The following is a 12,978-nucleotide window of genomic DNA, read 5'->3' on the forward strand; positions in this document are numbered from 1 at the left end:
TTATTTGCTCCTTTAAAAATATATTTTATTAATTTTGACAGATTAATAAAAGGGAAAAGAATATCAATATATTTGGATATAGCCACATCTTTCCTATGGGCTAGTAATCCTTTTATAACTACTTTCCCATAGTTAATGAGTAGTATTAAGAAGTAAAAAAAAGTTAGAGATCTAAAGATAAAATATACCCAACATCTTACCTATTAATTATGGAAAAGACAGACAGTTATAATATATAATTTATGACAGACCTATTTTTATACAAACCAGTAACATACATTTGGATTTTATAGGTTCAACAATTAAAAATTAAGAAGCAAAATATTTCTTAATAAATTTTTTCTACTTTAATTCCTTACCTGCCAAATAGACAAATTCAGATTAAAACATGTTAAATCATTTCTTGCTTTATATTTTCCCAATTTTTACAGCTGGCAATTGAATACTTAATTGATCTCAGCCTGCAAATCTATACTCTCAACAACAGACTTTGGAAATATTCTAGGTTTCAAGTCTCCTTGATATTGGTTTGTTGCCTATTGACTATACTCATGATCTTCCAGTTCCAGATATCCATGGCTTCCTAGCTTCCACCAAATTGCACTCATTCTATTGAGGCTCCCCAAGACTTTTCTTCTATATCTTGTATTTCCATCTCTGTCCTTTACATAAAGTTCTTTTTTTAAAAAAAAATTGATTTATATGCCGCCCTTCTCCGGAGATTCAGGGTGGCTTACAGTGCGTTAAGCAATAGCTTTCATACTTTTGTATATTTTTATACAAAGTCAGCTTATTGCCCCCACAAACTGGGTCCTCAATTTACCTACCTTAGAAAGGATGGAAGGCTGAGTCAACCTTGAGCCTGGTGAGATTCGATTTTACTTTAATTGCAGACAGCTGGTGTTAAATTACAGTGCTTAATCTGCTGAGCTATCCAGGCTCCTCCCCCCCCCCTTCCATTCAGTTATGTCTGACTCTTGGAGCCTGCATCAACCAGTTCCTGCAGTTTTCTTGGAAATGTTTTTCAGAAGTGGTTTGTCATTGCCTCCTTCCTAGGGCTGACTGGCCCAAGTTCACCCAGCTGGCTTTGTGCCTAAGGTGGAACTAGAACTCATGATTTCCCAGTTTCTAGTGTGATGCCTTAAACCACTATAGTAAAGTGGCTCTACACTTTCAAAACACATATATAATTTTGCAAAACTTCAATTGCTTAAAGAAGTGCCATTGAATTACTTTTGTGGTCTTGGAGATTGCTGAAAAATTAAAGGCAAAATACAGACTGGCTTCTTCCAGCAAAGGATAAGATGGCCTACAAAGAAAATGCTCTTTGAACATAATTCCAGACTACACATGGGAGGCTCTGAAGTGGGACTACACTGACTACACAGTGTGTCAGCTCTGACACAGTTTTCCTATCTGACCACACATTTCTTAAAACTATTCAAAAAGCATGGATGTTTACCTTTAAAGTTATTTGAAACTTAGAATCTAGTCATTTGAAGGACTGCCATTTCCATTAATAAACCATAAAGAGAGTCCTTCTCAGGTCTACCTAAATTTATCAGTAGCATTGATATATTTACCTGCTGCCTTGATATATTTACATTCTAATGGAGCCAGTTATTAGTTTTATTGTTGATATATTCTGTTAACTTTAGTGCAGTGGTGAAATCCAATTTTTTTTACTACTGGTTCTGTGGGCGTAGCTTGGTGGGCGTGGTGTGGCTTGGTGGGTGTAGCAGGGGAAGGATACTACAAAATCTGCATTCCTACCCCACTCCAGGGGAAGGATACTGCAAAATCCCCATTCCCACCCTACTCTGGGGCCAACCAGAGGTGGTATTTGCCAGTTCTCCAAACTACTCAAAATTTCCGCTACCAGTTCTCCAAACTCAAAATCTCCACTACCGGTTCTCCAGAACCTGTCAGAACCTGCTGGATTTCACCTCTGCTTTAATGCAGTTTTATAGTAGATGTCCCCAGCAGATTTTTCAATAATCTGAGAGTGTATTACTGAAAGTCACAGACTTACTTTTTAAAATTAACTCTATTTCTCTGGATGTTTGCCTCCAAATGAAATCATTCTGTCATCATTCTGTCATGATCTTTACCCTGCCTTTTAACTTACTTTATTCCTGTTTTTATCTGGCTCTTTTACTCTTGTATTATATTTGTATATGACTTTTAGATCTTTGTGTTTTTGACTATACACCACCCAGAGTGAGTCTGCCAGTGAGATGGGTGATATATAAATTTGACAAATAAATTTAAGAGTCGGTCCTAATTTCTAAGATCAATTTTTCAGGAAAGTGTTGGAAGATCAAGAAGGTGAACTCATGAATACTTTTTCTGAAAGACTGCCTATGGAGCAACAAATAGAACAGCACACAAAGAAATCCTGACTTTGTTATTTTTTACAAAAATATATATTACCCTGCAGTCTTTCCCCTCTGATCTACATTCTACTATTATTCATAAAATGTTGGCTCACTAGTTGACCTCTTTCCCTAGATTATTCTTACACACTGCTCTGAATTCACAAAGACCTCTCTGTGATTTGAAGATGAAAGAGAATATAAAGAACCACTCTGAAGAGGTATTCTAGAAAAATCAGTTGGGCTGTTAACAAGTGAAGGTGGCTGGGATCTTTTTATATGATTGTACAGTATAGTTTCCTGTCTGTTGGAAGTATTACATGCACAGCTGCATTTACACTCAGTTGGAAATAAAAGCATTTTCTTAACTACTTGGGACCAGTAGGATTAATGATTCTACACCCTGATGTGATACTGGTGAGAAACAGAATGGAATAAAGTTTTTTTCTAAAAAAAAAATATTATTCATGGTTTCCAAGATTTTGCAATTACAACATATTTCCAGTATGGTGTCTTCAGTTTTTTTCCATGAGCAAACAAAACTTGGTATGAGTTGACCCTATATAATACATTTCCAGGATGGCTACAATGAGAAGGAAATAATTTCTTTAATTATTTTTCTGTAAACAGATTATGAATACCTTTTATACCTTCATTGTCTCTTATGATAGAGAAGGCTGATACCCTACTAATAAAAAATAATAACAAAGAGGAACCGATTAAATCTGGGTATCGGTCTTTTAAAGCTTATGTTGATTAGATTCAGGCTATATATAAGAAAATGCACCTTGTGCTATGGTGTTCAAGTATGTGGAAATAGTTTGAATCTCATTTCAACTCCTCGGCACAAGAAGCAATCCTCAGACCATTATATAGGAACAGCATTTAATTTCATACAACAGTTATTTTATGCTGTCTTCCTGAAGATCTTTCTTTTTAAGAGCATTTTACAGGACGTTAGTGCAATTTTAAAGCAAGCTGATTTTACAGGTACTGCATATAATAAGCCAAAGCAGTGGAACTTATGGGTGAGCGGAAGTGACAGAATTAATAGTCGTCCTGGTGTTTTGTGAAGCAGCAGTTGTCTTTTCTTATTAGGCCCAAGATAATTAAGAAAGGGCTCCTTGAATTTGACACTTCTGAGGACAAACAGGAGAGGCCCCGGAAATCTCACAATTACCCATTTCTGATGATCAGATATGTCTGTCTAGAACATTCTCACTCATCTTTTTGGCATTTGCACATTCTTTGCCTAATCATAGTTAGAAGAATTAGCCACTAATGAGTTTCAGTGGGTACAAATAGTAAATGGTTTTATCATTTTTTTTTCTTTCTAACTTCTTTGGTATCTTGATATTTTTTCTTTTTTTAAAATTACATAGTTTTATATAATACATTAGTTTTTCTATAAAAGTATATAATTTTATTGTATTCTGAAGTACTTTCTATAAAGTATATTTTATACAATAGTTATGTAAGTTATTTTTTATGGAAATAAGTGCAAGTATAAATAATTATTAAGTCAGTTGCAATTTAAAAAAACCTTAATAAAATTAAATTATCTGTTTTACCAAAATAGATCGCATACATGCTCAATTGCCCCAGTTCTCCAGAATCTGTATTTTGTAGCAGTATTTTTAGTATTGCAACTAGCAAAGATCCTTGGAATAGAGAAAGTAGCTAAAAGGCTGGTCAGATTGTTTTGACAGGCAGTAATCATGGCTACATTATTGTTATCCAAGATATGCATGAGGTTACTACCCATCAAATAATAAACCTCTTTGCTGGTTCCATTAAGAAAGTACAAACTGAGAAATTGTGGTTGTTAATCTTGGAAGAAACTGATATATTTTTTGATATTATTTTTTACTGTTTTAGTATTCTCATTCAATCCAAAATGGAAAAAAGAAACTATGGTTTTCTAATTTAGACAGTATTGGGATTAATTAATGATTTCTTCACTTAATCACAGTCCCAAAACAACTGAAGAGACTGAATGCATCAAGAAAAACTTATCTCAACCTATTAAATTATTACAATGATTATATGAACCAAGCCATTTATTCTTCAAAGTTATCTGCCAGAGAATCATTTAATTGTTGGTCATCTGTCAAACTAGCTGTTTATGGGATAGTCAAATTAAATTTCTCTGTCACACACGCAAGCACAAAATAATAAAAATTTTAGACTTTTAATCCTGCACTTTAGAAAGGGAGTCTGACTCCAAACATGAAGTTCTCATTCCAAACCAAATGTTCTGTCATATGAATCAGCATTTGCTGAGGAAAACAGTTGTTATTTTTATGTTAGGAGTTCCTTGAAGAAGTTTTGGGCACAACTGGCCTAGTGTGTCTGAGTTAACATGTTTTGCTGTTGAGCTTCATGGTGGTCTTGAGCACCACTCAACAATCTCTGTAGTCCAAAGAACTCCCAAGCTGCTAGACATAATCAGGCTGTCAAGGTGATGATAATTACATTTCCCCCACCTACACATTATTAACAAAATCCAGGTGCAAGAGGCAAGCAGAGCCACTCATTTTGCCATGTTGCCTTTCTTGGGCCTGCAGCATCACCAGGGGATATGTATGAGTGGTGATTACTGCTCCTATTTGATTATATGCATTATTCATCAAATGTGATTTTCATTTTTATTGTATCCTGAAGTGTGGTCTTCCAAAAGGAAGATCACAATCTGGCTTTTCAGTTTCTAAGAAAAGACTAAACAGCATATGGTTTTCCTGGGATGATGCTATCGGTACTTATGGGGGAAGGATGTGGGGATGAGATACAAACACACATAAGCCTGAATCTTTCAAAGGCATAAGCATCTTTCTGTAATCTTAGTTAACTTTTGCTCAGTTTTAACAAGTTGAATAGATTAGATTCAGAAACAAATGATTCAATAATACGTTGTTACTAGCCTTTTTTTTTTTTTTGAGCCTGGATTTCTATGTAGAACAACTGGTCCAAGGTATTTGGCTTCTTGGAACATTGCTGAAAAGAAAAACTCCTTTCCTCAGCTGAACATGTAGTCCAAGCTAAGAGTATACAAAATGACCTTCGTGTTGTTAATAGTATTTATATCTATTCCTACATGTTTGGAATAAACCCTCTTTCAAGGAAAAAGATCATGTCAGACAAACGTTGAGAGTTGGCAGTATATCTATTGAGCAGAAATCCTAAACCATTTTGAAAATTGATTTAAACCAATTTGGGAGGCCAATTCATGGGTTTGAAACTAGCCTTACGTTTCCCAAATACATTTGATACTTATATGCCTCAGGCTGCCTCTTTCAATTTTTCCAATTTTGATAGATTTTTCAGTTTAGAGCTGTATAGCTTTCTGAATAAAAAAAGAATTAAGTGATCTAGTGTGTGAATTCAGCCACCGAGGTTGATCAATCATGGTTTACAGCTTAGCACTATGCCCAAACAAGGGCATAAACAATTGTTTATTTGATAAACATAATTGAACCATGAACATGATGTGTGAATCCAAACCCAGGCATTTAAAAACAACAACAATGAATTAGAAAACAGTTTGTGTGTTTTATTTTGGATTCCTTTGAACCACCATATTTGGAAAGTGGTAACAGTTGTAAAACTTGGAATGGCAGCAGACAAAAGTGTCAAGAAAATTATACTGTACAACTGAAATAATTCTTTCCTAGATTTTTAAATATGGATCTACAATTATTCACCTTTGGCAGTGGGGCCTACTTTCTCTCTCTCTCTCTCTCCTTTCTACTTCCCAGGGGTGTGAGAGAGTGACTGGCCCAAGATCAACCATTTGGTTTGTGCCTAAGGTGGAATTAGAACTCATTAACCACATCAAATTGAATTTCTGTAAAAGAAGTAGCCTTAATCTTTAAATAACAATCCATCACTTTAACCATGTACAAATAACAAAAGAATAAAGCCCAAACTGCAGGTACTCTGTATTGCGTGTTAGGTAGTAGTCTCTAATGATCAATCATTTATATGTGAGCCCAAGATTCTTCTCCTTCGAAGAGCTGTTACAACACTAGATTGAATATTTATAAGCTAACTGAATAAAAAAAACAAGCACGTAGACAGAGATATTCACGAGTCCTGAAAAAAGGAGAGTGTGTTGAAGGAAAGTGATGTCTGGAAGAAAATGATGTTTGGGAATCTGTTGATATTTTATGAAATAGACAATTATGCAATGGTGGGGGGGGGGGGGGAGAGGGGAATTAGCTTGGCTCCTGTCCTCCTAAAACAAAATTTCCATCTCAGCTCATGGCTAATTTCCTTGCAATAAATCTTCACTAACTTTTCAGTATCAACCAGTTTTTGAGTCACACTTAGACTAAAACTTAATCAGAATATACAGTGTAATCCTGTTTGAGGCTCAGGTAGACTGAAGAGGGAGATGGGGTGGTAGTGGGGGGAAGGTTAGTTCTTTCTGCTCACAAGCCTGGAGGAAGAGCAGGTGACAGTCCGGGAGCAACAGAAACAAAGGTTCAACAGATTGCCAACCACTGACGCTTCCCCACCACCCAAAATGTGGACTCCTGTTAATGATCCTGTTTCATTTGTTTTCTCTTTAAAAGGCTTAGAATGCGCCTAGCAATTACTGTACATTCAATCTTTCTGTGAGCTAGGGAACTTTCTTATTTCTGTAGCATTCCCTGGGTAACTATTTGGAATGTTTTGCTTCTGAGAATTTGCGGTTGGCTGTTTTTCTGGGATTGAATGTTAAAGTTTCTATAGAATTGCAAATATTATCTTTGCTGGCTTTCTTTGATGTCTCTATTAATGCAATGCATAAAAATGCCCTGTGAAGTTTGGCAAACAATTGGGTATTAACTCAGAAATTGAAAACTAATCCTATTTTTATATCAGGACACAAATGTGGCAGTTTAAATAATACTGTACCTCATCAGTAATTGCCCTGCAGCTTCTTTATTAGCCATGAATCTAATTCTGGAACTACATATAAGCTTTCACAGTTACATCTTTAATATTTCTTCTTAAATGCCTAGGTTTTATAGCAACTGGTAAAGTTTGCAAATGGTGTGTGAGCTGCTTGTCTGTGTAAATGCATACACTTGCACAAACCCATCATACTATTTCTTTCGGGGAAAAGTGATGTTACACAAATGCAGAAAAAGGGTAAAGTATTGTAAATATATGAGATAATGAAATGTAGCTAAATATAATTTTCTGTCCTTTCAAGTGATTCTGCCTTTTACCCTATCTATTTACTACTTTTTGGTTCTAACGATACAATCATATTTAGCATTGTGTGAAATTTTATTCTTATTCAGCTTAGTGAATGTGTATTTTTGTCTTTTTTTTTTTAAAAAAGGAAATTAAAATTGCGATCAATACCTATTATGTTTTTCCCTTACAAAATGGAACATTAGTGAGTTGTCACTAATGACCCTTTTAGTATAGAATAAAATGTTTTTGTGTGCTGGTCTTGTCCACTTCTCAAAAGAACACCCTCAGCATGCTCCTCTGCTCACTGTGAAATATCGCTCTCTCATCTACAGAGAACGATACATTTATCTTAGTTTATTCTAGGAGGGTCTCATGATGTTCTGGCCTTCTCAATACACTGTATGACTCTTTCGGCCTGAGCAAGGAGTAGAACCAACTTGTTCCATATTTGAACAACTGCTTCAAACATTGTTCCCAGCTGCCTCTGCAGGTGCATGAGTGTCTTGGGTGCTTCGCTTGGGCCTTCCTAATAGGAGTATCCGTGGAGGAGGTGGTCAAAAAAGTTAAGATGGCAGCTGCATAATCCACCAGTTTTTTACGTGTATCACATGCCATGCTTTGTTCTGAACAGAGCTTTGGTCACTTAGTCACAGTTGCCATCTTGACAATTTTCACCCATCCTTAGACACCACTGCTTCCTATTTTATAATCAAAATAATAATCGGGTTTCTAGAACAACAAAACCTTAGAAAGAAAAGGTTCCCACTGAAATACTCTGCATGTGGATAAGAAGTAAACTAATTGTAAAAACTTGCCAAGAATTTTAGGTGTCCAAATGCAGCCAAAAAATAAAAGGGTATAACTTATCAGTGGGCATATATGGTAATACTTTTTATAAACAGCACTTGTATATAAAATGGATGGTCTGCAGGCTATTCACAAATTAGCCAATTGTGAAAATTAAAATATACAAGAATCTTGATGATAAATTTATTTGTGAGTGGCACATTTTCACACTATTATAGTTTAAAAATTGAGGGTCAGTTTATCTGCAGATGTGCTTATATATGTGTATATGTGATAATTATTTATAAACACGAACTGTTTATTGCTGTCAGTTTTTCTTACTTGTTAACTTGTAGATGCTAAAGACCTGGGAAATCTCCAAAGAATTCCCGTATCCTAGCTCTCCCTATATTAAATATATTGGTCTTATAGTAGGTTGCCGAAAATGCCAATAAGCCCATTTGTGCTGCACATCTGAAGAAAACGACAAACCCAACTTGCAAAATAATTTTTATTAGACTGGAATGCATTTCTCATTTCATAAAAAGTCATTTATCCCTGACTTAAAAAAATATTGTCCACATGATAAACTAAACTAAATATTGTCCACGTGATAAATCTAAAACATAGGTGGAGGGTTTTTGTTGTTAAAATGCATTTTAGAAGTACACCTCTCCACTCTGTATTATTATACTGTGCAGGTAGTTCTTGTTTAGTCACCACAGTTAGGACTAGCAACTCAGTCATTAAGCAAATCAGTCACTAAATGGAGCTGCAACTGTTTTTATAATCTTACTTCAGCTTTCCTTTGCTTTACAATGCTTTTTGCTTTACTTTATAAAGGTCATAGTACAAGGATCGTCCTAAAGTTATTTTTTTCATTACCACTGTAACTACGAATGATGGTTAAACCATGAAGTCCCTAAATGAGGACTACCTGTACACTACTAAATATTCTAGGGCAAAATGAAAAAGTGAATATTTCATTATGCTCAACAGAAATAAACCTCCCACCCCCCACTTTATTCTACTTGCTTGGTTATCAGTTTCTGCAATTGGTCATTCCTCGATCTCTGTCTCTAAAAATAGTTTTTTCAAAAAATATTCCTTATATTCATAGCAGCCACATACTTATTGATTAAGTAATTAATCAATCTTTTAATTACCCCTTAAAATAATATTTAAGGTAATTCAAAGATGCAATTATTAAACAAAATACTAACTTTTATCTGATTGTATGGATGGACAGTAATTACAGTTAGCCTCCAGAATGCTTGAACATAAGAAGTGCTCTTTTCTTCAAGTGAATACATTTTTACATGAGATTTTACAATCTTTACAAATTTTATGAATCGCATCAAAGGTATAAAGTTGAAAATATCCATGCCACCAAATGTGTATCATATTCTGCCTTGATGGATGTTCCATAATGAATAAAACTGAGCATTTGTGGTCTGTGTGCTTCCTTAACAAGCTGTCAGAGAGAAACTAAAGATAGAGCCAATGTGGGTTAGGATTAAACTAGGCCGGGGAGATTCAGAAGCAAAATGCCAGTCACCTTGGCAGCTCATCAGCTGACCTTAGCTCACCAGTTCTCAGCATAATTAATCTCATTTAGTTGTTGGGAGATAAAACGGAAGAGAATGCCATATATAGCACATAGAATTCCTGTGGGAGAAAAAGGACCTAAATGTAATAAATAAGAAGGTTGTGTGCAGTATTTGAAGGAACATTTTGTAAAATGTTGATGCAAGAAAACCCTGTCTCCTCTAAGTGTTGATGCAGCTGTGACTTCTCCTTTATTTTACTATCAATCCCAATGACAGCATTGTCTGTGCATGCATCCACATGTGCAGATACCCTGGGAAAACCTTAAAAGCAGCTGCACCAAGCCTTCCAGAGAAATTCTTTGAACAGCCTTAATAAATAAACAAACATGTAATTATCTTCATTGGTAACCCCACTGAGTATACCTACCAAGTGCAAATGACTAGCTGAGTTTTGGATACTTAGCATGGCCTGTTCTTCTACCACTGCTGTATCATAGCTATTGTTTTAGTTGTATATTCAAGAGTAATACTATTAATATTTTTATTTACAAGAGGCAGTCTTATGTAGTTTAAACAAAATCCACACCTCTAGTAGAAACCAGTAAAATTATGGTTCTTTTTCAAATTATTTAGAAAGTTGATTCTTACAATATTATTCAAATTGCAATCCTATGCATGCTTAATTCAGCAGAATGAAACTTACCTTTGACTGAACTTGCAAAAGATCATTTCATTCAAGCAATTAGTAGGTGTACATAGATTCCAATTAATGCATATATTACCCTAAATGACCTGGGACTTTAGATGTGCATAAGATTCCAAACCTAGAAGTTCAGTTATCCCTTTTATCTATTGAAGACTAACGGGATAAGTCAACTGTGATTAGAAATAGACAAGAGTGTTCAGCTTACATTTTAATGTACACTTACTTAACTTTGCACATTCAAAGCCACATTTTTCCCAACCTTAAAAAAATCTAGAGATTCTTCAAAGCTCACAAATCCCAAAAACTTTGGAGGTCACTGGATCATCTTGATTTAGTATAATGAATTTGTTAATACTGATTTCGGGAAAGAAATTGTGAGAGTTGCTTCTCACACTGATAAAATGGGTGTCAGTTAACACAACTGTGAACAGAGGTGAATTGCCTTTTTCATAAAGAGAAAAGGGTTCAAACGTCCTACACAAAATTTTATTTTTTTTTATTTTATTTATTTATTTATTTATTTATTTATTTATTTATTTATTTATTTATTTATTTATTTTACGTATTAGATAATATATATAAGTATAAGCATGAATTGAATACAATTAAAGGGAACATTAGGACAAGAATGGAAGGCACGCTGGTGCTCTTATGCACGCCCCTTACAGAACTCTTAGGAATGAGGTGAGGCCAACAGTAGCCAATCTAAGGTTAAAATTTTGGGGGTTTTGGGATGAAACCACAGAGTCAGGTAGTGCATTCCAGGCATTGACCACTCTGTTGCTGAAGTCATATTTTCTGCAGTCGAGTTTGGAGCGGTTCACTTTAAGTTTGTATCTATTGTGTGCTCGTGTATTGTTGTGGTTGAAGCTGAAGTAGTCATTGACAGGTAGGACATTGTAGCAGATGATTTTATGCGTTATGGTTAGATCATACCTAAGGCGGCATAGTTCTAAATTTTCTAAGCCCAAAATTTCAAGTCTGGTGACATAAGGTATTTTGTTGCGAGTGGAGGAGTGGAGGACTTTTCTTGTGAAATATTTCTGGACACGTTCAATTGTATTAATGTCCGATATGCAATGCGGGTTCCAGACAGATGAGCTGTATTCAAGAATTGGTCTAGCAAATGTTTTGTATGCTCTGGTTAGTAGTGTAATATTACCGGAGAAGAAGCTACACAAGATTAGGTTTACAACCATTAATGCCTTTTTGGCAATGTTGTTACAGTGGGGTTTGGCACTTAGATCATTTGATATGAATACTCCAAGGTCCTTGACAAAGTGAGGGTCATCTACAAGGTTGTGTCCACTCAGCTTGTACCTTGTGTTCCGATTCCTTTTGCCAATGTGTAAGGGAAAGCATTTGTTGGTTGAGATTTGGAGTTGCCAATTTTTTGACCGTTCTGACACAAAGTCAAGGTCTTTTTGAAGGGTAGCAGCATTGTTGGTAGTGTTAAATAATTTTACATCATTGGTGAGAGAAATGAGACAAAACTGGCAAAAAATGTGCCTTAAAATTTCCCATATAGTTAGGTAATTTGAAAGTTGATTAATCACTGGAATTCTTGTCTTGTAATTTTTACTTTCTTTCTAAAAAATACTTTCAAAGTTTCTGGAGAAAATACTTCATTAACTATTTCTAATCCAATCTCCAGGGTGAAAAGTCTGACAGGAATGAAATTAAAGATGTTAATGTGACGTTAAATTATATACCAAAAATGTGGAATTTATCAATATATGAAGTTATGAGGAACTTTGAATTTACCGAGCATTGGATGTAGCATAGAAGATTAATTCATTAAAAATGCATTTTATGTTTTATTTGGCAGCCCAGAGGAGGTTTGACAAAGATTGCCTATCAAACTTCTAATGTTGCAGATGTAATATATTTGAAGGAATCTGAACACATAGTATTTGGATGTGCTCTTTGGTTATTCCATTTTGGGACTGCAGAGAGAACTGAGGTTTAAAGGTGCAAGTGTAGTGTTAAATTATGTAGAAAAAATTTGGAATTGGCCAATCGTTGAGGAAGTCTTGATACACTGGGCTTGGGGGTATTGTAAAAACTGCAATGCATAGCTGGAAAGAAACTACAACCTCCTATAATAAAATCTTGGACTGAAGAAATATATTTGCTTTGAGCTTTTGAACTGGCTCTCTATCAATGTAATGGAAAGACTGATTAACCTAGTTTCTTGCAATAAAAACTCAATTTGCTGTTGAAAAAGCGAGCCCCTTTAAAACATGCATGAATTTCATACATGCAAGAGATAAATGTTGTTTTGTCTAACTTTCAATTCCTTGTTTGTCCTTGTATTTTAGAAAATAGATTGTCTGTTTGTCTGGTATTCATGGAGGCAGAAAGAGAGATAATT

Source organism: Pantherophis guttatus, chromosome 2 (assembly GCF_059756535.1).
Source record: "Pantherophis guttatus breed Tessera chromosome 2, ASM5975653v1, whole genome shotgun sequence".
Taxonomy (NCBI): Eukaryota; Metazoa; Chordata; class Lepidosauria; order Squamata; family Colubridae; genus Pantherophis; species Pantherophis guttatus.